Here is a 13,376-nt window from a genome sequence, read left to right on the forward strand (position 1 = left end):
AACGGCTCCGTTTCCCGATTTCCGGTGGGCCCGAAAGGCCCGGAAATCAGCTGGCTGGCATACACATGCACACTGGAGCTGAGCTAGGACAACACTCACATGCCCACAGATATGGCTCCACGTGCCACCCGTGGCACGCGTGCCATAGGTTCGCCATCATGGGACTAGCCCATCTTGAACAGCAGTTTAAATCCTCCAGGTACGTTACGAACTTAAATGCCTTGCTGTGCAAATGAAGGCTTGCGACTCACAATTCCAAGTGCAGAAGACGGAATAACAACTGGAAGGGACCTTGGAGGTCTTCTAGTCCAAGCAGGAGACCCTAGACCATTTCAGACAGTCTCTTTTTAAAAGCCTCCGGTGATGGAGCACCCACAACTTCTGGTGGCAAGCGGTTCCACCGGTTAATTTTCCTCGCTGTTAGGAAGTTTCTCCTGAATTCCAGGTTGCTTCTCTCCTTCATTAGTTTCCATCCGTTGCTTCTTGTCCTGCCTTCAGGTGCTTTGGAGAATAACTTGACTGCTTCTTCTTTGGGGCAACCTCTGAGATATTGGAAGACGGCTATCCTGTCCCCCCTTGTCCTTCTTTTCACAAGACTAGACCTACCCAATTCCTGCAACCGTTCTTCGTATGTTTTGGCCTCTAGTCCCCTGATCCTCTTTGTTGGATATCAGCACTGGGAGTTCCAAAGAAGAGATTGGGCCACCATTTGTCTGAAATGGTATAGAGTTTCCTGCCTGGGCAGGGGGTTGGACTAGAAGACCTCCAAGGTCCCCTCCAACTATTCTATTCTATTCTATTCTATTCTATTCTATTCTATTCTATTCTATCCTATCCTATCCTATCCTATTCCATTCCATTCCATTCCATTCCATTCCATGTTTTCTTTTCTATTCTATTCTATTCTATTCTTCTATTCTATTCCATTCCATTCCATTCCATTCCATTCCATTCCATGTTTTCTTTTCTTTTCTATTCTATTCTATTCTATTCTATTCTATTCTATTCTATTCTATTCTATTCTATTCCATTCCATTCCATTCCATTCCATTCCATTCCATTCCATTCCATTCCATGTTTTCTATTCTATTCTATTCTATTCTATTCTATTCTATTCTATTCTATTCTATTCTATTCTATTCCATTCCATTCCATGTTTTCTATTCTATTCTATTCTATTCTATTCTATTCTATTCTATTCTATTCTATTCCATTCCATTCCATTCCATTCCATTCCATTCCATTCCATGTTTTCTATTCTATTCTATTCTATTCTATTCTATTCTATTCTATTCTATTCTATTCTATTCTATTCTTCTATTCTATTCCATTCCATTCCATTCCATGTTTTCTATTCTATTCTATTCTATTCTATTCTATTCTATTCTATTCTATTCCATTCCATTCCATTCCATTCCATGTTTTCTATTCTATTCTATTCTATTCTATTCTATTCTATTCTATTCTATTCTATTCTATTCTATTCTATTCTATTCTATTCTATTCCATTCCATTCCATGTTTTCTATTCTATTCTATTCTATTCTATTCTATTCTATTCTATTCTATTCTATTCTATTCTATTCTATTCTATTCCATTCTATTCCATTCTATTCCATTCCATTCCATTCCATGTTTTCTATTCTATTCTATTCTATTCTATTCTATTCTATTCTATTCTATTCTATTCTATTCCATTCCATTCCATTCCATTCCATTCCATGTTTTCTATTCTATTCTATTCTATTCTATTCTATTCTATTCTATTCTATTCTATTCTATTCTATTCTATTCCATTCCATTCCATTCTTCTACATCTTTTTTTTATGTCATGGTGACCAAAACTGGATGCAATATTCCAAGTGTGGTTTTACCAAGGCATTATAAAACAACGCTAACACTTCACGTGACCTTGGTCCTATCCTTCTGTTGAGGCCATGAAATCCATGGTCCTGCAGAACGTGCCCGGATCGGCTCCAAATGGGGCCACGGAAAACCTCTGCCACTTTCTGGGCAAAGATTTCGGCCAGCCATTTTACCTTCCTTTGTCCCTCTTGGTGGCCAAATGCCAAGCCGAGCAGGTGACACACGTGCTACACCCCACCCACTGCATCTGTTGGATCCGGCGCAGGCTGGCGCAACAACTGTGCGGTTCGACAGAAGCAACAGTTGCTTTTGAGAGGATGTTTGGATCGGTTTCAAAATGCCAACTGCCCGTTCTCTGGCCCTCTCTGTCCATAAAAGACCCCAAAAGCCCCAGCTGCATTGGCAAGGTTAGAATGATGGGGTCAGCCCAGCACAGCTGCCTGGTTTTAGTGAAGGACAATGTGGGGTGAAAAAAAATCTAGAGTTGGAAGGGATCTTAGAGACCATCCAGTCTGACCCCCAAGTAGGCGGATTTCCAGGGGTGTTTGAGCCCTTCTAAATATTTCTGGCTTTAAATCTATATGTTCTCTGTTATCATTTTCTCTAACCATGTATGTATTTTCGTCCAATTTTTTTTTGCCTTTGGACATGTCCACCACATATGATAGATAGAACCCAGTGTCTGGTTACATTTCCAACATTTAGCAGACATAACAGTAACAGAGTTGGAAGGGACCTTGGAGGTCATACAGTCCAACCCTCTGCTGACATGTTTTTAAACATCTTTGCTAGCCTTGCCGGTGGCAGATTCCATCTGTAAAACATTTTAGACAGGTTTTCCTTAAAGGTAGTTGCCATTGTCAATTTATAATTTCTATCCCAAAGTTTTTGCCATTTATCTAATTCTATATGTTGTTGAGGGGTTTTTTGTACGTGTGTAGCTTTGTTCTGAATGCATGTCATCCCTTTCTCTTTTTTATTACAGGCCTTTTTTATTACTGGAAACCGGAAGCTCAGCTTCCCAACATGTGCATGTGCGCCAGGGCATTGCTCTTTCGGTTTCCCACATGTGAAGACCAGCTGGCTGGCCCGTATGTGCACACTGAAATCCGGAAGAGCAACAGGCGACGGCTGGCGTGCCCGGAGAGATGGCTCTGCATGCCATTTCTGGTACATGTGTGTTGTGGCCCGCCAGCGGCCTGCGTGGATCATGGTTGATCCTGACGACGAGGAGGCTGGTGTGGTGTTGCGCCAGCAGCCGGCACAGCCGGCGCTCGTATCGGACAGCGAGGAGGCTGAAGAGGATGTGATGCCAGAGGCAGAGACTCAGCCAGGGCCTTCAGAACCTCCAGAGGTTCCTTCAAGTGGAGAGAGCGAAGTGGAGGAGCCTCTCCTCAAAGCTCGAGCACGCAGGGCTGCCAAAAGGCAGGAGTGGCTACTCAGGAGGAGGAGGTCTCCTCAAGAGTAAGGCTTGAGGATAATTGGCCACTCCCTTAGCCTATTTAAGTCATACGCCTTTAGTAAGTTTCTTGCTGGAAACAACTTGTAATTATCATCAGAGCATTTTTGGAAAAGTCTTATTGTATCTTGTTTTCTGGGCTGATTGCCAACCTTTGCCGGACTCTGGTTTATTCTTGCTACTTAATAAATTTGATAAGGATTGTTGGTGTGTGTCAATATCCTCGGGAATCCGGAGCTGGGGCAGAACAGTGTGCCATAGGTTCGCCATCACTGGTGTAGGGTCTGCTTGGGCAAGGGGTTGGACTCAGTGTGGTATTTAGCCGGTTCGCACCGGTTCGGGAGAACCGGTTGTTAACTTTCTGAGCAGTTTGGTGAACTGGTTGTTGGAAGAAATCATTAGGGCAGAGAACCGGTGGTTAGATTATTTTAATCCCACCACTGGCTGGACTAGATGACCTACAGGGTCCCTTCCAACTCTGTTAATCTGTATCTGTATCTAATCAGCTGTGGGAACTCCATCACTGGAGGTTTTCAAGAAGAGAGAGGACAGCCATTTGTTCGGAATTATTATTAGTTCAATAATAAGAAGTTCAAGCATAGGGTCGGTTGCTTGAACAGAGGGGTTGGACTAGAAGACCTCCAATGTCCCTTTCAACTCTTAGCAGAACAACAGAGTTCACAGAGACCTTGGAGGTCTTTTGTCCAAGCAACCCCCTGCTCAAGTAGGAGACCCCATACTATTTCAGAGAAGCGGCTGTCCAATCTCTTCTTAAAAACCTCCAGTGGTAGAGCACCCACAACTTCTGGTGGCAGGCAGTTCCAGTGGTTAATTGTTCTTGCTGTCAGGAAATTTCTCCTTAATTCCAGGTTGCTTCTCTCCTTGATGAGTTACCACCAGAGGTGGGCTCCTGGGGTTTCATAGGGGTTCAGAAGAACCTCTAGCTAAAGTTCTGTGCAGAGAACCCGCAAATCCCACTCCTGGCTGGCCCCTCCCACCCCACCTCTCCCAGGAGTCCCCACGCGGCCCGTTTCAGATGCAGGTAAGAGCAGAGCGCGCACAGAGGCTTGGGGAGGGTGATAAATGGGCCTACTGGAAGTTCAGGAAGGCTGGAAACAGGCCTGTTTCCGGCCTCCAAAGGGCCTCCGGAGCCTGGGGAGGCCACTTTCGCCCTTCTGGAGGCTCGAGGAAAACCTCTGGAGCCTGGGGAGGGCAAAAACACCTTCCCCGCCGTGGTGGCCCACCATGGCCACACCCACCGGGCAGAAAGCCCCTTGTTAAAATTTTTGGAGCCCACCCCTGGTTTCCACCCATCGCTTCTTGTCCTGCTGTCAGGTGCTTTGGAGAAGAGGTCGACCCCCCCCTCTTCTTTGGGGCAGCCCCTTAGATGTCGGGAGACCACGATCCGTGTCGTCCCTTAGTCCTTCTTTTCAATGCTGTCATTCCGTATTCTGTAATTGGGGAAACGAACAGGGCTACCTTACTGGGAGGGAAAAACCACCCGATGTCGGCGGAAGTAAGGCATCCGTTTCCAAGATCTTTTCTCAATTTGGATTTGAGGGACTCTAATTGGATTCCCAGCAGGCAACATTTGACACGGAGGACCCTCAAATCGCCCCATCCCCCCAAAAAACTTTGCACAGAGGGACGGGGAGATCCTCGGGCTCTATTTGCTCATCTCCTGGGTATTAGGGGGGAGGGGACAGAGGATGACCCCAATGAGAAGGACAAGAGACCCCTTTGCAACAGGTCCTCGATTAACGAGGGGGGTTCACAACGGGCTTCTCTCTGCCAACGCTCTGGAGCCTCTTGCAACGGGCTTTTATTTTTAGACCGCCAATCGGCGCGGATCCCATTTGGCGCATCCACCTGTCAAAACAGGTGTATCGGCCTGCCGGTTGAGATATTTCCTTCCTGATTGAGCTGGGGGGAATGGGGCGGGGGGGGGGGTCTGATGATCTCTTCCTTTCTCCCTTCCCCTGAATTATGGACACATTTTCCAATGTAAAGTGATCTCAAAAGAGACAAGGCAGCAGGTGGAAGGCTGGGGGGGGGGGGACAGCAGGCAAGCGGGGGGGGCTGTATTAAATTGACAACCAGGAGACAAGAGCCACGGTGCCCACCCCCCACCCCGCTCCCCCATCCCCAGCCCCATCCCCATCCCCAGCCCAGCTGCGGTGCAAAAAGAAAAAAGAAAAAAGAATACGGAGAAAAAAAGAAGCGGAAAAGGCTTTAAGCGGGTTTTTTTTTTAAGACCGGTAAAAGATAGAGAAAGGGCGCCCCCTGGTGGCGATGTGGGGGTGATAAGGTTTAAGGGCATCTCTGCATCTCTTCCCTTCACCTGGAAAGATGTCGCTGGGAGGTAGGCAAGATTTTTTTTTTCTTCTATCATAGGCAAAGGGAGATGTTCTCGCCGGCAGGGTCAAAAGCTTCAAGATGGCGGCCACCGCCAGGGAATCAAACCAGTTTTGACAAACCTGGGGAAGGAACTGGAGTTTCGGAGGTAGCCTACGGTCTGATCTAAGCTTAGTACACAAAATTGTCTGCTACAACGTCCTACCTGTCAATGACGACTTCAGCTTTAACCGCAATAATAGACGAGCAAACAATCGATACAAACTCAAGGTAAACCGCTCCAAACTCGGTTGCAGAAAATACGACTTCAGCAACAGAGTGGTCAACGCCTTCAATGCTCTACCTGACTCTGTGGTTTCATCCCAAAACCCCCAAAATTTCAACCTTAAACTGTCCACCGTGGACCTCACCCCATTCCTAAAAGGTATGTAAGGGGGCATGCATAAGCGCACCAGCGTGCCTATCGTCCTACTGTCCCCATTTATTCGTACCCTTTTCTTATGTATATACTTATACTTGTTTATACTTATATGTTTATATCAGGGGTGAAATGTAAAATGTGTTACTACCGGTTCTGTGGGCATGGCTTGGTGGGGGGTGGTGGTAATGTGACTGGGTGGGCGTGGCCAACTCTTTTTTTTTTTTAACTTTTCAAAGCATTTTTTCTAATGCTTTGAAAAGCCTCTGCCGATCAGGCAACTCAGCTGGGACTTTTCAAAGCATTTTTTTTACCACCTCTTCGGCCAAGAGGTTGCAGAAAAAAATGCTTTGAAAAGCCTCTGACGATCCCAGCTGAGCCGCGGGATCATCAGAGGCTTTTTTTTTTTTAAAGCATTTTTTCGTCGGAAGAGGTTGTAGAAAAAATGCTTTTAAAAATTAAAAAAAAAAGCTTCTGATGATCGTGCGGCTCAGCTGGGCATTGCGGGGTGGGATGCAGGGATTTTTGCTACCCCGGTTCTCTGAACCACCTGCCGCCATCGCCAGCAAATTTAAGACGTGTGGACTTCAACTCCCAGAATTCTCCACCCAGCATCTGCGGATTTCAGCTCCTAGAATTCCTTAGTGCAGGGGTCAGCAATCTACAGCTCTGGAGCCGCATGTGGCTCTTTCATCCCTCTGCTGTGGCTCCCTGTCACTCAAAATATGCATCACAACCGCCAGTGTGCGACACCCACCGGCACGCAATTTATTGAGCTTTTCAACCCCCAGTAGGCCGACCATGGATAAATCCAAGGAAAAAAAAGTTTCAGAAGAAACAGAACATTTAATTCAACTACATATGCTAGTTTTGTGGCCACTCAAGAAACAGTCAGCACACGAAGGATTTTGTGGCTCCCGGTGTTTTCTTTTCTGTGGGAAACAGGTCCAAATGGCTCTTTGAGTGTTTAAGGTTGCAGATCCCTGCCTTAGTCAGCATGGCTGACTGGGGAATTCTGGGAGTTGAAGTCCATACGTCTTAAATTTGCTGAGATCGAAAAAACACTTGTATAAAACACGAGAAGTACGTTTTATTATTTAGGTACGGCGGTATTTATACAGTGCTGACTGCGACATATTAACACTCTAATATTAAGATAAGTTAAGGCTTTAAAAACAAGGAAAACAGAAGATAATATACAGTATCTATGTTAATTACCATTTCTAAAATGCTAACGAACATAAAGTAGTTTACATTTTACACCTATAGCGAAACGCGGCGAGAATAAACGGCTGCAAAATACATTAAATTATATGACAAAGGCTCTGTCTAAGCTTAATAATTAGTACGAAGGTCTGCAGTGCATTGCTACTTCCTATTCTTTCAGCATATTTTTTTTTAAAAAAAAGAAACCACCCCAGAATAAATGTTTCTTAACTTTTTATGTCAAATTTATGCTTTTTTAAAGTTAAAAGTTAAAGTTTTTTAAAAAAGATATTTTTGCTTCTAAGTTCTTTTTCTGGCTCGTTTTTTTCTGGCTTATAATGTTTGTAAGCGTTGAGGTGTCCTCAGAAGCTGTTCTGTGTTGATTTGATTGATTGATTGATTGATTGATTGATTGATTGATTGATTGATTGATTTTTATCCTGCCTTTATTACTTTAGAAATAACTCAAGGTGTGAACATGCCTAATATTCCTTCCTCTTCCTATTTTCCCCACAATGTTCTGCCCCAGCTCCGGATTCCTGAGGATATTGACACACACCAACAGTCCTTATCAAATTTATTAAGTAGCAAGAATAAACCAAAGTCCGGCAAAGGTTGGCAACCAGCCCAGAAAACAAGATACGATAAGACTTTTTCAAAAATGCTGTGATGATAATTACAAGTTGTTTCCAGCAAGAAACCTACTAACCACGTGCGACTTAAATAGGCTAAGGGAGTGGCCAATTATCCTCAAGCCTTACTCTCAAGGAGACCTCCTCCTCCTGAGTAGCCACTCCTGCCTTTTGGCAGCCCTGCGTGCCCGAGCATTGAGGAGAGGCTCCTCCACTTCGCTCTCTCCACTTGAAGGAGCCTCTGGAGATTCTGAAGGCCCTGGCTGAGTCTCTGCCTCTGGCACCACATCCTCTTCGGCCTCCTCGCTGTCCGACGTGAGCGTTGGCTGCGCAGGCTGCTGGCGCGACACCACACCAGCCTCCTCGTCGTCAGGGTCAGCCACGATCTGTGCAGGCCACTGGCGGGCCACAACACACAACAACAACCTGTGAGGTGGGTTGCACGGAGAAACAAGGACTGGACAAGTTTATATTCGCCATGCTGATGTTTTGGCAACAACTTTGACTTTTTTTGATCTGGTCCCTGCAAAAAAAAAAAAACATTGCTCCGTTGTCCAACATTTTTTAAACAAAATGCCTCTTCTAGCATGTTAATATATTCACAATTAAATATTGTAATTCTTTGTTAAATGTCTCTGGTAAGATCCCTAATAAAAATATCTCTGGTTTAACGTCAATATGTCTCTGTCATTTTTTCCAACCATGTGTGTATCTTAGTCCAAAATCTCCTTGCTTCTACGCATGTCCACCACATATGGTAATAAGATCCTGGGGTCTGATGACACTTCCAGCACTGTTTTTTATTTTTATTTTTTGCTTTAATTTATATGCCGCCCTTCTCCGGAGACTCAGGGCAGCTTACAATGCGCTAAGCAATAGCCTTCATACTTTTGTATATTTATACAAAGTCATCTTATTGCCCCCACAATCTGGGTCCTCATTTCCCATTTCACCTACCTTTGAAAGGATGGAAGGCTGAGTCGACCTTGAGCCTGGTGAGATTTGAACTTGCAGTAATTGCAAGCAGCAGTTGTTAATAACAGTGCTTTAGTCCACCGTACTACAGGCTCTTGTAAAACTTCTCCGATTTGTTCTTGAACATTCTGGCTATCAGTCTTCCAATATTTGAGGGGCTGTCCCGAAGAAGAGGGGAGAGTCAACCTATTCTCCAAAGCACCAGAAGGCAGGACAAGAAGCAACGGATGGAAACTAATCAAGGAGAGAAGAGAAGCAATCTAGAAATAAGGAGAAATTTACTGACAGTGAAGAACAATTAAGCAATGGAACAACTTGCCTCCAGAAGTTGTGGATGCTCCATCACTGGAGGTTTTTAAGAAGAGAGTGGACAGTCATTGGTCTGAAATGGTAGAGGGTCTCCTGCTTGAGCAGAGGGTTGGACTAGAAGACCTCCAAAGTCCCTTCTAACTCTTGTTCGGCATTCTGCCTTCCCCTCTTTCTTGTGATACAACCATGGAATGATACAATTCTCCCTTGAGCTTGCAAAGTTGTGGTCCCACCACAATGCAGTTGGGGACTTCCAATCTGTGAAATTTGCTTGGCCATCAACTCTTCTGGGGCTTCTATTTCACGCTCTTTGGCAGCTGCTTAAAACTGAAAGTTTTTTTTTTTTCTTTCTGAGCCCAAATACCCAAGTTCTCTTTAACAAGATTTATTGAGACCAAGGGAGAAATGATGGATTTAATGGGAAACTCGGCATAACACCCTGCAGCACAATGCTGTCCCCAAGTGGCCTTTCTGGGTCTTTTTCCTTGGAGCATCTGTCCAGAAATAACCACATCTCATTTATCAGGATATTCAAACAGCTGCCTTACAGCTGATTTTTTTTTCCCAAGCCCAAATCTTGGAGTGGTCTTTAACAAGATTTATTAAGACGAAAAGAGAAATGCTGGATTTTATGGGACTCTGGGCACATTTTAACCTATAGGGCAATTCTGCCCCCTAGTGACCTTTCTCTGTTTTTTTTCTCCCTTAGGGCGTCTGTCGAAAAATAACCACATCCTATTTATCAGGAGTTTCAACAGCTGCCTAAAGCTGAACCTTTTCTTTCCAAGCTCAAATCTCAGAGTACTCTTTAACAAGATTTATTGAGATGAAAAGGGGACGGCTTTGCAGGAATTCCAGCAACAGAACAATTTACATGCCCCAAGAACAGATACAGATTAACAGAGTTGGAAGGGACCTTGTAGGTCATCTAGTCCAACCCTCCGCCTTAGCAGCACACCCTACACCATTTCTGTCAGTTGGCAGTCCAATCTCTTCTTGAAAGCTTCCAGTGGTGAAGCTCCCACAACTTCTGAAGGCAACTTCTGTTCCATTCATTGATTGTTCTCACTGTCAGAAAATGTCTCCTTATTTCCAGGTTGAATCTCTCCTTGGTCAGTTTCCATCCATGATTCCTTGTCTGGCCTTCGGGTGCCTTGGAAAATAGCTTGACCCTGTTATGGCTCCGTTACCTGAGCCTGTGTCATCGGCAGGAGAGGACTCTGAGAGTGAAGGAGAGGAGTTGGCAAGGCCTCCCTCTCCAGGACCCTCCTCTCTGGCAATGCCTTCGGTGTTCGCCGAAGGGCAAGAGATAGGGCCGGGGCCAAGCACGTCCACGCAGCCACAGGTGGACAGTGATGAGGGTAATGAGTCTTGGCTGGATCCAGGCCAGTGTCACAGAGATAAGCACGTGCAACAGAAGAAAAGGCATGCCCGAGATTAGGCTGAGTCACTGGACCACACCCCACAAGGTATAAAAGGGAGCGTGGCGGCCAGTCAAACTTGTGACGAACAAAGCTGAAAGCTTCCACGCCATTCTGCATTGCTGGACTTTTGCTATAGACTTTGCTGGATTATCTTTGGACTTGATTGACTCTGTAATTATTGAGCTGTTTCCTTTGATGTACCAGAAGCGGGGAGAAGTTATCTCTTCTCTTCATAAGTAATAAACTCTTGGCAGGCAGCCACTAGGTTGTTACCAAGTTCTGTTATCATAAGGAAAAGGATTTTGCCAGCTGGTTTGGTCTTTAACTCTTGGACGTCTGTTGGTGTGTGTGCGTGTGGGACGGGGACAGAACAGACCCCTTCCTCTCTGTGGCAGCCCCTCAAATATTGGAAGACTGTTATCATGTCCTCCCTGGTCTTTCTCTTCACTAGACCGGCCATGCCCAGTTCCTGCAGCCGGTCTTCATAATGTTTTAGTCTCCAGTCCCCTCATCATCCTGGTTGCTCTTCGTTGCACTCTTTCCAGAGGCTCAACGTCTTTTTTATAGTGTGGTGACCAAAACTGGATGCAGTACTCTAGGTGTGGTCTTACTAAGGCTTTATAGAGGGGTATTAGTACCTCCCTTGATCTTGATTGTATCCCCCTCTTAATGGAATTTAGGATTGCATTGGCTCTTTTGGCTGCCGCTGCACACAGCTGTCTCATATTTAACTGGTTGTCCACTAAGACTCCAAGATCCCTCTCATAGTCACTGCTATTAAGCCTGTCTCTGAGGACACTGGACATCAGACCATGGAGATGTGGAAGGCTCGGTGGCCAGTTTGGATGGTTGAGACAAAGCCATGCCAGGAATATTTTATTTATTTATTTGTTTGTTTGTTTGTTTGTTTGTTTGTTTGTTTGTTTGTTTATTATTAAATTTATAGACCGCCCTTCTCCCGAAGGACTCAGGGTGGTGTACAGCCAAAGTAAAAAACATAAATACAAGCATTAAAAGCAATTTAAAAAGATATATATACATTTGGCCCCAAAGTTAAAAAAACAATAACAAAACTTTTACTTTACTTTTACTTTACTGTTATTTGATTTCTATACCGCCCTACTCCCGAAGGACTCGGGGTGGTGAACAGCCAACAATAAAATCCATACATACAAAATTTAAAAAGCAGAATTAAAATCAAATTAAAGAGTTTTGGCCCAGACAAATTAAAACCCCAATCAATTTAAAACCAATTTTAAAATTTGAATGTATAAAATACTAAAAAATATTAAAAATTAAAAAATTTTTATAAAAGAGGGAGAAGATTAGACCAGGCCCGCCTGGTGAAATAATAAGGTCTTTAAAGCGCGGCGGAAGGTGCGCGGATCCGGGATCCTCCGTATCTCCGGGGGGAGCTCGTTCCAGATCGTAGGTGCCCCCACAGAGAAGGCTCTCCCCCTGGGGGCCGCCAGTCGGCATTATTTGGCCGACGGCACCCGGAGGAGCCCCTCTCTATGGGAGCGTACCGGCCGGTGGGAGGCTATTGGTGGTAGTAGGCGGTCCCGCAACAATCATATTTAACATATTAAAAACATTTTAAAAGCTTTAAGCCAGGCTGGCTTGCTGAAAAAGGAAGGTCTTCAGGGCACGGCGGAAGGCATATTGAGGCTTATGACCATTTTTTCACACTTACGACCATTGCAGCATTCCCCATGGTCACGAGACTGAAATTTGAATTGCTTGGTAACTGATTCATATTTATGATGGTCGCAGTGGCCCCGGGGGTCAGGTGATCCCAGCGGTGGGATCGTCCTGGTTTAACAACCGGCTCGGTGATCGCTTCGCTTCGCGTGCCTGCCAGCCTGACGCATGCTTGCACACGTGTGCACAACTTGAAGAAATCTTCACTTCTGTGTTTCTTCGGAAGAGAAGATAAAGGTAGAAAAATAGTGGAGGCGGGCAGGCAGGTGGGCCCATCTGATCATTGGGGTGAACCGGTTCGCTCCCAGCTGATTGTCAGAGCTATCGGTTCGCCCCGAACCGGTCCAAACCGGTATAATCCCATCCTGTGGTGAAATCCACTTTTTTTTTACTACCGGTTCTGTGGGCGTGGCTTAGTGGGCATGGCAAAATCCCCATTCCCACCCCCACTCCAAGGGAAGGATACTGCAAAATCCCCATTCCCACCCCACTCCAGGGGAAGGATACTACAAAATCCCCATTCCCACCCCACTCCAGGGGAAGGATACTGCAAAATCTCCATTCCCACCCCACTCCAGGGGAAGGCTACTGCAAAATTCCCACTCCCTCCCCCCACTCCTGGGGGAAGGATATTGCAAAATCTCCATTCCTACCCCACTCTGGGGCCAATCAGAAGTGATATTTGCAGGCTCTCCGAACTTACTCGAAATTTCCGCTACCGGTTCTCCGGAACCTGTCAGAACCTGCTGGATTTCACCCCTGATCCCACCCCTGGGTGATCCCTTTTGCGACTTTTGGAGCAGTTAAATCCATGTGCAAGCCAGATTCACTTAACAACCATGTTACTAAGTTAACGACGGCAGTGATTTATTTAACCAACGTGGCAAGAAAGGTGATAAAATGGAGTAAAGTTCATTTAACAACTGTCACACTTAGCGATGGAAATTGTGTCATAAGTCAAGGACTGTTTATACTTTGGGGCCCCAAATCTTTCTTTCCTGCATAGATTCCAGCGTCTCATTTTGCTGCACA

This window comes from Pituophis catenifer, unplaced genomic scaffold (genome assembly GCF_029215685.1).
Source record: "Pituophis catenifer annectens isolate HBS135680 unplaced genomic scaffold, rPitCat1.0.hap2 SCAF_1, whole genome shotgun sequence".
In the NCBI taxonomy this organism is placed as follows: Eukaryota; Metazoa; Chordata; class Lepidosauria; order Squamata; family Colubridae; genus Pituophis; species Pituophis catenifer.